Source organism: Cavia porcellus, unplaced genomic scaffold, assembly GCF_034190915.1.
Source record: "Cavia porcellus strain 051 isolate PalLab524CR breed Dunkin Hartley unplaced genomic scaffold, mCavPor4.1 scaffold_9, whole genome shotgun sequence".
Classification (NCBI taxonomy): Eukaryota; Metazoa; Chordata; class Mammalia; order Rodentia; family Caviidae; genus Cavia; species Cavia porcellus.
The window spans coordinates 59,848,812-59,864,028 of NW_026947492.1; the positions used below are offsets into that span (position 1 = coordinate 59,848,812).

General features: G+C 53.5%; 1 protein-coding gene across 4 annotated transcripts in view; it reads left to right on the top strand.

The window, feature by feature from the left end:
* Positions 1-4,485: 4,485 nt before the first annotated feature.
* Positions 4,486-15,217, top strand: part of Gdpd5 (glycerophosphodiester phosphodiesterase domain containing 5) — a 95,736-nt gene continuing 85,004 nt past the window's right edge. For all 4 annotated transcript variants that reach the window (XM_063256484.1, XM_063256483.1, XM_005000720.4 and 1 more), the window contains exon 1: positions 4,486-5,248. The gene's annotated coding sequence lies outside the window, so the exon portion shown is untranslated. The remainder of the gene's footprint in view (positions 5,249-15,217) is intronic.

A 15,217-nucleotide genomic window follows, 5' to 3' on the forward strand; every position in this document is an offset into this window, starting at 1 on the left:
ATAATATTACAACCATGATGTCCTCCATCCAAGTTGTTCTCCAGCCCAGCCATGTTCCCACGTAGTCAACATTCCCTCCACTCAGATCCTCCAACCTTTAAACCAGGCAGGGCTCAAATGTGCTGCCCAGATGCTGTGGACACCCTCCTCCCCTCCTTTGGCAATCAATGGAGCTATAAAGGCTCCCCTGGCTTGGAGCTGTGCTGGCTCAGGGAGGCTCTGGACTCTACAATCCCGCTATATATGGATTGCAGCCACGGAGCCACTGAGGGCACCAGAAGGCCAAGGAGGCCAAGAGGCAGGCAGGCTGGGACCCACAGTCTGCTGATGTACCTGGGTGAAGATGGGCTGGATCCAAGGCCAGGCTCCCAGTCCCATCCTAGTAACAACTTTGGTACTTTAAGCCCCCAAGATGAAGCCCAAACTCAAGCTGCATCCAGCATAGACTTTGCTGTCCCTCCATCTCATCTTACTTATCTGACCCTCCTGTGGAGCTTAACAAAAAGTGATTCATCTAAGTCTTAAAATACTACATATTACCTACAGGTACTCATATTGTAAGTACACTTTACTCATCTGTAAGGTGATGAGGAAACTCAGGCACAGAGAAATGACAGAGCTAGTACCTATCAGGATTTGGGGCTAGCCCATGTGGCTCTAGAGTCTACACAGATGGCTTTGTGGCATAACCTGTTTCACCTTCTTGGGTCAGTTCCTTCCTCAGATATACCTGTCTTCTCACCTGTCACCTGCCACATGTATGTTTCTGTGATCAGTGTCCCCTGTGCCTAGAAGACTTGCCCATCTTTATCTGCTTTTTCTTAGATATCTAATTCAAGTTCATCTTCCCTTTGAAGCTGCCTGGTCCCAGCTGAAATGGATGGCCCGTTCATTCACACAGACAGCTCCGGACTAGGGGCTACTAGCTGTCCAGGATGAATTCTTACCTGACTGTCCCAGCCCCAAGTCCCAATGTCTGGTTTAAGATTAGACCTAGCTCAGGAAATACTGGGGAGCCACATAGTGGCGGAGGGAAATCAGGTGCCATCCCTTGGTCTTTGACAGCTCATACTTGGGCAGGAAATCTGAATCACCAGCGGCTGAGGCCCAAGGAGGTTGGAGCTCCACAGCAGGGACAAGGGCCTCTGCCCTAAGCAGGCTGCAGAGGAAGATGTACTGCTCTGAGGGGAACCGCACAGGCCTCTAGGAGTAGAGTCAGTCCGTGTGTGCACCTTAGGGGATGAAGAAAGCCTCAGTGGCCACATGGGTGTATGGGGGGGGGGGGTTGGTAGAGCCACAGGCAGAGAAGTGGAAGGCACTAAGCACTGTGAGGGCCTGAGGAGCTCGGCTGAATCAAACAACCCTACCGGTGGTCATAAAAGCCACGTCTGCAGCTGCACCATGGCATCTCCTGCCACAAGTTAGCACTGCACCTACCAAGACAGTGTGTACAGATCTCTTGGAGAAGCTTGATACAATTCACTGACATACTTAAGAAAAACAATGCATGATTAGTAATAACTGGAGGTCTGAAAGTGTTTACCGAGTTGAGAGTAGGAAGGAGCTGCACCTAGGCTGTAGAGCTCCTATAAACCACCTCAGGCGAGAGCATGCAGCAAAGGCCAGTGCTTCCCATGAGCCTCCGGGCTGGAGTGCCAAGCAGCCCAGAGCCCTCAGTCACCCTCTTGACAAGCCACCCTGATCATGCTGTCATCACACTGGGGGCCTCCCTGGCCATAAAAAGGCCAGCAACCCTCAGTTCAGAAGGCTCTCTTTCCTCTGGAGGGGCAGCCAGAGGGCAAATGTGGGTGTTTCAGACCTGTGTGCTGGTCAGCTCTTGGTGACTTTGGGCGGGCCTCCCTCAAGTCATGAAAGGTCTGTTCTAAAAAGCTTCTTTTCATTCTGACATTCTAGTCCTCTGACCCCATCAAGGCAGCTCTCCCAGCAGCGACAGCCAGACAGCTTTTCTCTGAGAACCTCATTCATTCATCTCCCAGTGCTGAGATCTAGAGAGGGCTGCCAGGCACTGGTCTGGTGGCAGCGGGCGGGGGCACAGTGCCATGGAGGTGCTCCCAGCCCAGTTGGGGAAACCAGACATGGGCACCCATAATCCCAGAACCTTCAAGCCACGGAAGCCATACCAAAGGCAGGCTGCCAGGAGTTCAGGAAGGCTTCTCAGAGGAGGTGGCTGCTGAACTGAGAAGTGGAAGCACCAACAACTACTATTCTTACTAAGCACTTACTATGTGCCAAGCTCTGTGCTAGGCTCTGAGAATACAGCAGCAATGAGTGCAGATGAGCATTTGGCATCCAGCTTCTTCCCTTCAAGCCAGCGAGGAGGCAGGAGTTCCCTCACCAGAAAAGGGGAGCAATAGGGGACCACTTGAGGGAGTGGCACACAGACACAATGTGTTCTGCTTGCTGATGGAGCTGAGGGAAATTGGGTGAAGAAAGTGGGGAAGATGGGCTGCTGTGGTTGGCAGACAGGGGCTGAAATGCCAAAACAGGGACTTAGGGTTTGGTTGTGCTGGCATGTGGGAGCCAGAGATGGTTCTGAGCAAAAGGAGAAAGCACCATGTTTCTCAGCACCACTACAAAGGTCAACACAAAGGTCCAGCTTCCTAGAGCCAACCGTGCTGCCCTCGGGGCCTGTCTTAGTCCACCCTTGTCCTTGTTCTTTGGGTCAGTTCAGCTCTGCTGGTGTACTGAGAAGGCACTAGGCAGCCTCTGGGCCAGGCCTCCAAAGCTCCAGGGTCTCCTCAGCACTCCCCTCAGACAACCAACCAGTCAAAATTCACCTCTCAGTCACTCTGCGGGGCTCAGACCCATGAAAAAGAGTTTTGGTCTTCAGAGTAAGCTCTGAAGCACTCCTGCCTCTCTAGACTCTCTTCTTCCCTTGGCTTCTGGAGTTCCCTCCCTGGGAGCTCCAGCCACCCTTTACTCTGTGGGTGTGTGCATACCAAAAATCGAACTCAGGATCTGCCAGGGAGGTGCTTATACCACTGAGCTATACTCCCCAGCCCCACACTTTACTTTTCTGGGTCCTTCAAGAGTACAGTGCTCCCTCACCTCCAGGGTTTTGCCCAGAGCCCCATCCCCTCTGCTAGCCCTGCTAACCCCTTCTGGCCTCAGCTACCCAGAATAGGCCACCACCACCACCACCACCACCACCACCCCACCACCCCACCCAAACTGTTCTTTCAGACTCTGCACCTTTACACATTATCTTTCCCCTGCCAGGAATGCCCCCATCTATCCTCTGAAGCAGGCTGCCCTCCTCGTCCTTCCTTGTTTCCCTGCCAAGTCCCAGTATCTTCATTCTTTTTGAGATAAGAAGTAGAGGCTCAGAGAAGTAAAACAACCTTTCAGAGCCACACTGCTTTGTCCTGGAAGGTGATAGTGCTGGGTGGCTTGAATCTGTGCCGGCTGAGGAGTCTGGGGACTACCACGTGGCCTCTCAGAGCCTGGATCTTCCACCGAGAAACGGGGCTCTGCCCAGTAAGATCGCTGTGGTGCTTAGCAAGAAGTTGTATGGTGACACTGTTTGCTCCCCAGGCCAATTAGTGGCTTTCACATCACTCACACACTTTCAACATTCATTCATACATCAACCCCTCCAGCGCCCGCCCCTGCGCGGGGGAATACAGGGACATATCACGGGCAGCTCCTGCACCCTAGGCGTGTGCTGGGGACGGCGCGAGCAGACTGCAGATACAGCACAATTTGAGGTGTGTTGTCCCACACTGTTCTGCTCTTGACTTCATCTTTTCAAAACTGACGACTCTCTTCCCTGGCGATGAACTATGGGGAAGGGAAAGTGTGGGAAAGAGATCCACTCTTTTGCTTTCAAAAACGTATTTTTCACCGCTTCCTAAAATCAGAACAGCTCACAGAACCGAACTTCCACCTTGGCTCACTGAGGCTCAGAGTTGGGGAGGAGCAAGCGGAGGGCAGCATCGCTCCACCGCCCGGACTCCTCAGTCCCTGGGACCCCTCCCCCCGGCCCGGTCCGCGTACCCCATCTGCTTTCTACCCTGTCGCACCCCTGCTACTTTTCTCAGCCGATCGATCTTTGCTCCTTCGCCAGGACGCCCCCATCTCCTCACCCCTACGGAAGGCATCACGTCCCCAACCCAGACAAACCTGTCCTCCCCGCTTCTCCCTTTCCATCCACGTCCCCAGGGCACCCCGTCCCCAGCACGGTTCTTTAGGAACCCTCAACCCACGAATTGTGCTCTCTCCGGCTTCACCTCTCCTCAGTGTGCCCCGCCCTCTCCAAGGTGGAGGCCAAATTCCGCAGAGCTCCACCCTTTTCCCAGTATCCAATTGGCTCCCGCTGCTAGAGGCTCCCGGCCTGCAAAGGACTGCAAACGCAGGCCCCACCCTTGCCGGGCTCTGAGAGGGGCGGGGACTCGGGTGACTCCGCCCCCGTCAGGCGGGAGGCGCTCGCTCTTGTGTGCTCCGCGGCTGGGCGGTGCTGCCTCAGCTCGGCTCAGCTCGACTCCGCTCGGCTCCGCTCGGCTCCGCTCGGGCTGCAGCTTCTGTGGGGGTGGGCGGCTAGGATGACAGCGGCGGTGGCGGCGGCTGCGGCTGCGGCTCTGAGCTGAGGAGCCGAGCGCGAGCCCGGGGAAGAGGAGGAAGTGGAGCCACGACCCGGAGCTCCAGAGTCAGCGGCCGCGCCGAGGTCCGCCGGTTTTGCAAAGCGATCGGCGTCCGGATCTGGGAGGACTTCCCCGCGGGGCTCTGGCCGCCGCGCCGCGCCCGCCGCCGGCGCCTGCCCTGCCCTCCCCGTCCCAGCCCCGGGTTCCGCGGTTCCGCGGTTCGGAGCGGGCTGCAGGATCCCCCGGCCCGACCGGGTGTGCTGGGCAGGACCCCGCCACTACCACCGCGTGGGTCCACAGTTGCGGGCTTGTTTCCAGCCTGTGTGTGTTGGAGCCCCAGCCCTCTGTCCCGGCTTAGCGCAAGGTGGCTGGCTCCAGCCCCGACCTGAGTACAGTGGAGCCCGGTTCCCCGAGCAACGAACCTTCCGCCGCCTTCGGCAGACTGCCTGGAACTTGGAAGCCGCGGCCGGGGTGCCGCACCTGGTCAGAGGTTCCAGGCAGGCAGGACAGTCGTACTGAATCATTGGGCTGGTGCTGTGAGCCGAAGTTGCCGCCTTCTTCTCGCCCCACAGGGGACCGGGCGTTTGCCCCTAGAAGAGCAAAAGCGCCCTTTCTGCCCCGCACACCGGCAGGAGCCAAGGCTGCAGGTGAGAGAGCCCGGATGCGCGGCGGGAACGGTGCCGACCCCTCGCCGCGCGGCTGCAACCTGCTGGGGGCGTGGAGGGGAAGCGAGCTGTGGCTGCAGCCGGCTAGGAGAGAGAAAGGAAGAAAAAGGGCACTTATTGAGCGCCCATTGTGTGCAGGTCCGCGCCCCGCCCTTGCACAAATGGTCTCTTTTAAAGCTGAGCTGCTACTCTTCAGATAGATGTTGTGTGTTGTTATGCATGTTGACATGGGAAACTGAGGCTCAGCAGATCTGAAGGACCTGACTGTCTTCAAGTTGGGAATTAGATAGGGGGAAAAGGGGGAAGGGAAAGGTAAAAGCAAAGAGGGAGGGGAGAAGAAAGGAAGTGGGTAGCAGTCAGGGAGGGGGTTTTAAGGTGGGGCCACAGAGGCATCCAAGTACAGATCAGGAAGCTGAGGAGATGGCTTCTCCTTGCTTCGCAGTCCTTGGGCTTGTCAGCTTCCAAGAAATGTGACCCTAAGTTGTGGGCAGAGGTGGAAAGCTTCCCAGTTTCAAAGCTTCTCTCCCTGAGGCCAAGGATGGTGGACTACAGGCTCTCCAAGGCACGCTGGAGTTAATGAGATGCTGCTTAGCTATTGGGGAATTCACCATGGTGATCCCTGAGTTGGACCCCTGAAGAAGCTGGAGATGGTACCTCTCAACATTTCCCCACCTCACTTCCTCCCTGCCACTGATAAAGCCACTGAGGACCACTGATGGAGCAGAGCAGTTGCCCCAGTCCTGAAGCCAGGGAGTGCTTGAGTCAGAAGTAGACTCGAGGTGGAGCATGGTGGTTGCACGCCTGTAGTCCCAGCACCGGGAAGGTCAGAAGGGCACCACATAGTGGAGGTCAGCGTGGGCTACATAGTGAGTTCAAGGACAGCCTGGACTATATAGTGAGACCCTGTCTGGGGAAAAAAAAAGTAGACTTGAGAAAGCCTTCCAGACATCCTTCACGGTGACCATTCTCCTCCCCAGTTTCTATGTGAGCTGCTGGGATTTTCCCCACCTTGGTATGAGGTCAGAGTGACCATGTATGAGATGCTGTGAAAGTCTATATGGTTGGTATCAGGGCTGAGACGTTCCTGTAGCCCCATAGCCTTTGTCCCAGATTGCAGACTTGATCTTAGTCTCACTTGGGTGGGAGAACCTGGAGGAACCCTATGGCCCAGGAAGGGAGGGCTTGCCCTAGGTCTTAAAACTGGGGCTGCCAGGACAGGGGCACAGTCCTAGCTGCCAGGGAGGGGCTCCATATGCTGAAGGATGTGGAGGTGGGGCATTGTGAAAGAGCCCTGGGCATGGACTCTAGGCTCTTGTTCTGGGGGATAGGGAACATATGGCCTTGCTCTGGGCCCTGTGGCCTTGGTGAGCACCAGTTAACCCCTGCTGTGTCCAGCTCCCTGGAGTCAAGGAGAAACCACCTTGGAAAGCTCCTGGGATCGAGGGGTAGTGGAGACTGGAAGCTTGTCTAGGGTTGGAGGGAATGGGGGAACCTGGTAGGTGACTAATAAAGGGGCTTGGGGTTCCCCTCACCCCACCGCCATCTGAGGATTCAAGCCCTTTTTATAATCCTGGATTCTAAACAAAGCTCCTCTTTGATGATATAATTTCACACCTGTGATCTCATTTCATGGTGTGGTGGAACCTAACCCTGGAACATGGAGTGAGGCAGAGCAGGACTGGGGAATTGCCTGGTACCTCCTGAATGCCTCACCTATAAAGTGGGGTCAAGGCAGGCTGTGTGTTGCCTGCTCAAATAATGAACCAGTCATATCAGCGAACTGTTGAGTGCTAAGGAATTTGTTGTATTTGCCAAGGATGGACTTATTTACTACTTACTTCTTTATTTATTATTTGCAGTACTAGGAATGCAACCCAGGGCATTCATACTGAGTTACGTCTCCAGCTTTGTTTTTGTTTCATTTTGAGACAAGGTCTTGCTAAGTCACTGAGTTGTCTAGGCTGAGCGCAACCTTGTGATATGCCTGCCTCAGCCTCCAGGGTGCTAGGATTGTAGCATGAACCACTCACAACCTGCTAGGGCTTGTTATTAATAAGTACCTTCTATGGGAAACTGAGACCCAAAGAGAGGAAACCGCTTACCCACAACCTTTGAGTTTGCATTAGGAACTAACGGACCACCAGTTGCCCACTAGGTAATCTGGTGGGCTAAGTGGCAGCCTGAAACCTAAGCGACTAGTAAGCCATAGACCGTAGTAAGTCAGGTAGACCTGAGGGAGGTGGACCTGTGCGGCCTTCCTTCTGCTCCAGACAATCACCTCACCCCTCTGAGCCCCACTGGTTCTCCGTCAAAGTAGATCACCTCCCTTAGCAGGTCTTGTGAGGACTAAATGAGATACAGCTATGCAGTACCTGGCTAAATGCCAACTGCCTTCTCTATGAAGAGAAGAAAGCTTGAGTTTTGACTGAGAAGTCCAGGAAAATGTTCAGACTTGCCTTAGGTTAGAAGCAGGCTATAGTTGCAGACTTTAAGACTGGTGTTTGTTTGCTCAGTGTGGCTCATTCACTTCTGTCCCTTTCTAGTCTCAAAGCCCTCTAGAAATCAAGGGGCTGTGGATTCTGCCCCCACCATGGCTTCCGGTGGGAGCCCTGAGGAGGGGGAACTGGTGTCCATTCCCTTTGGCCCATTGTCTGGCCTCCCTAGGCACAGAGGCAGTGAATAATTTATTGCTCCCTCACTGGGAGGCAGGCTCCGGACAAAGCTCCATGTTCAGAGCTTCAGTCCCACCAGGGGAGGCGAGTAGCTCTTGTTGTGCTGTTGTCTGGACCATGAGTGAATGTGTGGAGGGTGAAGTGCGGGATAGGACAGGGAGAGGGTGACCTCTTACCCACCAGTCCTCCTGTTTGGGGGCCAAATAGACTCCGGGCAACACTAGAAACCAGGTTAGCTGAATGAGGATTGAGTTGTGGAATGGTGGGGGTGGGGGTAAGGGTGAGGTTCTGAACCAGGAGATTTGGAGAGGAAGCCCTTAGGGGCTGGAGTTCGGGAAGGCTGCCTGGAAGAGGCAGGTGTCTGGACCAGGGCTGCAGCCAACTTGCTGGAGAAAGAAGGCTCCTGTCATCAAGCTTGTGCTGTCTGTTCATTTTGAGACTGTGGCCAAGACACCTGACCCTCCCACCCAGGCTTCTGCTTCTCCTTCTGTGCAGTGAGACGTAGTATCTTCTTTTTGAGGTTCTTATGGGTAACTGAGGTCACATTTGTAAAATGCAGGGCATAGAAGACACTCAGTGAAGGGGCCATCACCGTGGACATGTGCCAGCCACAGAAGAGATGAGGAGCAGTCTGGATGGTGTGGTCTACAGAGAGATGAGGAGCAGTCTGGGTTTGGGATGGGGTCTGTGAGATATGAGAAGAGGGGTCAGTGATCAGGTAGGAGAGGACCTAGAAGGTCAGACAGAACTCAGGTTTCAGAAAGGAAGCGTGAAATCACCATTTGGAGTCGCCCTGTGTCTCCTTGTGCTTCCTCTGTAAGATGATTCCAGGCCAGTAGCTGTGATGGTCAAGTCTCTGCCTCCAGAGCCACTTGCTGCAGGGGCCTCTGTTTACCACAGTCTCCTAACCCATCATGTGTGGTCCCATCTCAGCCCCGTGTTGTGAGGCCCCATCTGTCAGAACTGCATCCCTGCCTCTTCTCAGCTCATCTCCCTGTCTGTCCAGGGCCCACTTAGGTCATAAATTCTACCCAGCAGAAACTGTCCTGGATTGCCCAACCTTTTAGGCAGGCTACCCCTGAATTTTTGGCTCACAACAGAAATTGTAGTAATACCTACATCCATAACACTTTATGGTTTGCTAAATGCATCCAAACATTTATTACTATAATGTGATATTAATAATGGCAAATACCTTTGCATACTACTCTGAACCAGACAGTGTGCTAAGTACTTATCAGTATCAGCCCCATTAACTTTGGGAGGAAGCTGCTGTTAACCCCCAGAGCCTGGGACTCTGGGGGATGCATTGCCTTGCCCAGACAGGGTCACACAGCTGGACAGTGAGGAGGAGGGAATCAGTCCCACATGTGTTAACACTGGAAATCTGCTTCTGTCTGTCCCTGAATGTCCAGCATTAGGAGATGTCCTGTCTCCTCAGCTCCACCCAGTATCTTGGAAAGCATTCTTTGCATGTGACAAGCCAAGGCACATGCCTCCTTTCCAAGGCTGAGGGCAGTAGTGGCTTGAGTGTGGAACCTAGGAAACAGTCCTCGGCCCTGGGCTCTGTGGTAACTGACTCTGTGACCTGCATGAATCAGCCCCCTCCGGGTTTCTGTTTGTCCATTCTTTTGTGAACAGAGCAGTGTCTGAGTGTCCTGCATCTCCAGGCTTTCTGCAGTGTCCTTCATGACCCTGACAGGAGGAAGAGGAGAAGGAAGAGACCACAGCACAGGACCAGAGGATGTGGTGTGACAAATGGCTGTGATTTCTGGCCTGGCTGTTGTCTGGGCCAGTGAGTACTGTGGTCACCCGGAGGAGGGTGGTGGCCTGGGCTGCAGGCAGCGTGGTCATTAGCTATGATTGGCAGCCTGCTGGGCCAGGCCAGGTTGGCAGGACTGGAGGCAGCTGGCCCAGCCACAGTGGGGTCATTGGCAGGGCAGCTGGCAGGGCAGCCTGCTTCTCCTCATTCTGCCACCTTCGAGGTGGCGGCAGGCACACAACAGGCACCAGAGCTTTGTGAGCCGTGGTGTCCTGCCTGGTGGGGAAATGAGTGAGGTCCCTCCGGCTCTGGAGCCACCTCTTCCTAGAAGGCTGTAGGACTCCTCTTTTCTGTGCTGCTGACCACAGCTTCTGGTCACTGACTGTGGCCTGAGGATGGCAGTCATCTAGATGTGCCTCCCTTGCCAGCCTGACAGAACTAGGCTCTATGCTGCCCCAGTGCACCTCTCCTACAGAGTGCCTAGCAGTGTACCCTGACAGGGTAGCAACGCCCAAGCCAAGGGAAATAGCTCCAGTCCTGGAAAGACCTCATTGATTTCTCCACCAGTCAGGACAAGTTGCTCAACTTTTTTTTTTTTTTTTGGCACAGGGGATCAAACTTATGACCTAGCATTTACCAAGCAGGCACTTATGCCAAATCCTTGGCCTTATTCAACTTTTTTGTACCTACTTTTTTTACGTATTACCTATACAATGGGGCTTGTGAGCCAGTCATGGTGGTGCAAGCCTATAATTTCAGGAGGATGAGGTGGGAGGATCTTGAGTTCAAGGTCAGCCTGGTTTATATAGTAAGACCCTGTCTTGATCAATCAATCAGTCAATCAATCAATCAAAAAGGGACTGGTTGCTGGGTATGGAAGTGCAAGCCTGTAATCGCAGCACTCAGGATGCTGAGGTAAGAGGATTGCTGCAAATTTGAGACCCACCTGGGTTACAAAGTGAGTTCAAGGCCAGCCTGAACCATACAGTGAAACCCTGCATTTAAAACAGAAGAGGGGGATGGATTGGTAATGACAGTATTGTGAGGGTTTAAAATGATGCAGAGTGCCTGGAGGAGTCTGGCACAGAAGCAGGGGTTCCACCAAGCTCTGCTTGCCTGCCCTCATTGGCCTCATAAGTGAGTGATTCTGAAAGAAGCCAAAAGAACAATAAAGCTAGGAAAGAGGGCGCGGTGGGTGACAGGGAAAACTTCCTTCAGGAAGCTGCTGTGTGTCAGATGGGACTTGCAGGGATGCGTTTCCCAGCATCTTCTCAGTATCATTGACAGCTATTGACTGGGGAGACCCTGAGCCAAGTTCAGGACAGGAAACAGGACTAGAAAGCCTGGGGACATGGGTTTTTCTTCTGCAACCTTAGCAGCAGAAATGGCCCAGTTGGGAGGAGCTGTCTGGGATCCGGCTAGCAGATGCTAGGTAGAGAGTGTGAGTCCTTTCTTAGGGGAGGCAACATTCATTTGGCTTTTTCTCTTTTCACACATCCAACCACAGAATGGGTGATAATCGATTCTGGTGTGTGTGAGCAGTAAGGGTAAACACATAGATACAAAACCTCTACACTGTGAAAAGTGAGCTTGTGAGGCAAAGACTGGTCCCATTGATATTTGTACTCAGGGCTCAAGTGACTTGGGGCCAGTGAGTTAACCCCTGTGGGCCTCAGTTATCCCATCTGTAAAAGGGGGCTGATCGTGGCTCCTACTTCACAGCGTTATGGTGAGAGTTAAGTGGATCATATATGCAAAGCACTCAAGAAGGCCCAATCTATAATAAGTACTCTGTGAACGTGAGCTGTTATTATCTGTCTCCAGCACCTAGTGAGAAGCAAGAGGGAACAGGTGCTTGGGGGAGGGTATTGGAATGGATCCCAGGCAGAGGGCAGCTGCTCTGTAGAGTGATGAATGGATATCCTGGTAGGGAAGGAAGAACACAGGAGCAGTGACAACACGGGGTGTGACAAGGTCCTTCCCAGAGTTGGGTGGGAAGGAGCCAGGAGGCTTCTCGGAGGTGGCACTGCCAGAGCTGAGGCCGCTGTGAGGCTGCCCCGTGAGTGAGCTCCGAGGGGGTGGCTGGCAAGGGCATGGCTGCCGCAGACCTCAGGACTGCCTGCCCGCAGGCGCTCTCCCCCCATCACCCCACTGCTGTCTGCCTGTATGTGATGCTGTGGGCTGCTAACTTGAGAGGCCAGCTTGTCCTAGGCTGGGGACCACTTCTCCCACAGGAAGACATCAGTGGGCTTTTCATCTTTGTGCTCCCAAGGCCTGCTGGCAAGCAGAGGGGTTCCCCCAGCGCTTATCCTGCAGCTGTTTAGCTTTTGAACCAGTGGACTTTTAAATAATAATCCTGAGAAGAATTCGTCTCACCCTCCCACCCAGGAGGCTCAAAGAGAAAGTACTCTCCTGCTGAGAAGAGAGCCAGGACCTCCAAATATCTTAAAGGGCCTTATCTCTCCCCAGAGACACCCAGAGGCCAGGGACTCTTGTGCTGCCTCCTTTGTAGCTGGCTGAGGGACCTTGAGGACACCCCTATTTTGTCTGAACTCTGACTCTCATAAAGTGGGGTCTGGGTGGTAAATTCCTTTGCTTCTTATAGAGGTGTGGAGTGAGGGCTTTGAAATCGTAAGGCCTGCAAGGCATCTGGGCAGGCCCAAGGCTTTTGAACACTTTGGTATCATGTGGGTGAGTTAGATGTCCTGCAGGGCCCAGCCTACTACCCCTGGAGCAAGACTGGACATTACGCTGTCCAGCTTCCCAGGTGATTTTTTAGAGTGCAGCCAAATCAGCCAAATCAGAGTCATCACTGTCCTTTGCAGTGCGGTCCCACAATGCTGCTTGCATATCTGTGGGATAGGCAGCTCATTCTCCAGTGCTGCCCTCTCCTCTGGGGTCCCGCCCTTCCCTCCCCAGAGAAATGAGGGGCATGGGAAGGCTTTGCAGTCTGAAAAATTTGGATCTAACACTCTGCTTTTTTGAGCCTCAGTTTCCTCATCTCATCTGAAAAATGGAAATAGCAACAAACCGGCTGAAATGATCTATGCATGAAAGATGTAGAGGCTGACGCTGTCATCAGTGTATAGGGAACTGTCAGAAACAGTGGCAGGGGCTGGGGATATAGCTCAGTGGTATAAGCGCCTGCCTGGCAAGCATGAGGTCATGAGTTCAATCCCTGGTACCAAAAAAAAGAAAAGAAAAAAAGAGAAACAGAGGCAGGGCTGGCAGGACTAGGACCCTGAACCCCCCACCCTAGGTTTCTGGATGAGGGAAGAGATCAACACCTGGTCTTGGGGCCCTTCCTCTCTCAGGGATAAGACACAGTAGCAAGCATTTTGTTTTGCTGGGTTTTGTTTTAATGGTCAAAGTGTCAGACTCTTGGTAACAATGAAGCCTTGTCTGAATCTGCTTGTTTTTCCAACCAGACACCCAACTGTACCGCCCACTTGGGGCTCTGCCCCACCTGGGAGAACTGAAGAATGTCAAGGGTTTTTTTTCCAGTATTTTTTCCAACTAGTGGAAGACTCTAGGAGACACTGGATACCTCTGTGCAAGCTCTCACCAATCACTGACCTCACTGAAGTCAGCCGCCTCTCTTGGGAGCCAGTTCAACACAATGATAACAGTCTCACTACCTGATGGGTTTTGGAGACAGGAAAATTTGTGTTTCAGTCCTGGATTTGTCACTTACTGGCAGGATGACCCTGGGCGAGTCATCTGTCCCTTTGAACACCCGTTTTCGCCCCTATAAAATGCATAGCTGGGATTTGCTTCCTTTGGGAGTCTGGGAAGTGAGTGAGTAGGGTACTTAGAGGCCTTTAATACAGTAAGCCCCAGATCTGAGGAGATGCACTTGGTCCTCTCTCCTCTGGCCATCTCTGTCCCCAACTTTGGCAGAATTCAGGTGGACATGGAGCCCTGCACAGTCATGTGCACCCCTTCCTAACTTATCTCATGTGTGTCAGAGAAAGATCTGAGGGCCATTTGAAGGAAGAATTGCACCAGGGGTTCTTAGTGGCAGGGCTTGGGCTCCTCTGCTCTGGCCTAGAAGACAGGGTGTGTCAGCCTAGGAGTGTGGCACACCCAGAAAGGGCTAATAGCAGTGCAAGTGTTACTGTCCAGGCCGAGCAAGGGCAGAGCTATGGGAGCAGGGGCTTTGGCATTCCGTAGAGAAACCAGTCAGCCCCGAACTCTTAGCAAGGGACTGGGCCTCTCAGCTCTCCTCCCTCCTCCACGTCTCTTCATGCTTGAGTTGGGTGAATCTCCCAGAAGCCAGCAGCACAGAGACAGCTGCTATCTGAAGGGTCAGCCTCCAGGGCCAGGCAGGCTGAGAGCCATGAGAGACAAGTTGAAGCCATAGTACCTGTGAATACCACCTCCTTAGGAGTTTAAGGATCATCTCTTACAAAGATCTCAGCCTGTACCCCAAAGATCTGAAGCATTCCACCTGTTGTGCCCTCTGAGAGAAGAGCTCTGGGGGGCAGGAGTCTAGCTGACTCCTGCCCAAAACCAGGCGGCAGCTGGCTTCCAGTGGCTTGCTGAGACACCCTTATCTCTGGAATGTGCAAAGGACACAACCTGTGTCAGGCGCATGCAGGTGCATGGAGCTCTCTCTGGTTTGCCCAAACTGGAGCCAGCCCTGGGTAGCCACTTTATGTACTCCTTGGGGCTGGCCACTGAGGGCAGCAGTCAGTGTTGGCCTCTGACTCCCAGAGTGGGCCAGCCATCCTGTGCTTGGGGTCCCCAGTAAGGGGAATGGGGCCTGCGGGCCTGGGACAGATGCTGCAGGACCTGTGATGAGGAATGTGAATGTCAGGTGTAAGGAAGGCGTGGGACTCCACAGGGCTTCTTTTAAGCAGGGAGCAGGTGGCAGCATGGTGCAAGGACTGAACCTGGAGCTCAGGAGGCACCATTGGGACAGGACAGGTGACATGGTTAGAGCATTTCATGGGGAAAGCATCTGGGGGGCCCTGTGGGATGCTGTCAGCTGGGGCACAGCTCTAAAAGCAGATCTCTTTGTAGCCAGCCACTGGTGAATGCCTGGTATCCCTGGCAGCTCACATCTGGGCACCAGAGACAGCCAGTGAGGTATACATTTGGCCTCAGTGATGGTTTAATCCTCAACAGGTCCTGAAGAGGGGTGTGAGGGGCTTGGAGTCAGAGTCCTGCCTTGGAATCCTGGCTCTTGGTTGAACGTAAAAGCACTTGTCAAGTCTCTTAACCTCCCCCAGCCTCAGCTGCTCACCTCTGCAATGAAGTAGAAACTCTTACCTTCCAGACTGTTTTTAAAAGTAAAATTTCATGATGGTGTGACAGCATCTTATATTTTAGAGGAAGAGCTGCAACCTTTCTCACCCCCTCGCCTTCTCTGTGTATTGTCCATTCCTAATGCCTCTCCAGGAATCTCTCGCATCCCACTGAAATCATTAGGCTATAAGGAGAACTTCTTTGCCTTTGTTGGGAACATTGCAAAGGCAGGCTGAGCCCATGCTCCCTCCGTGCAGATGTACCTGT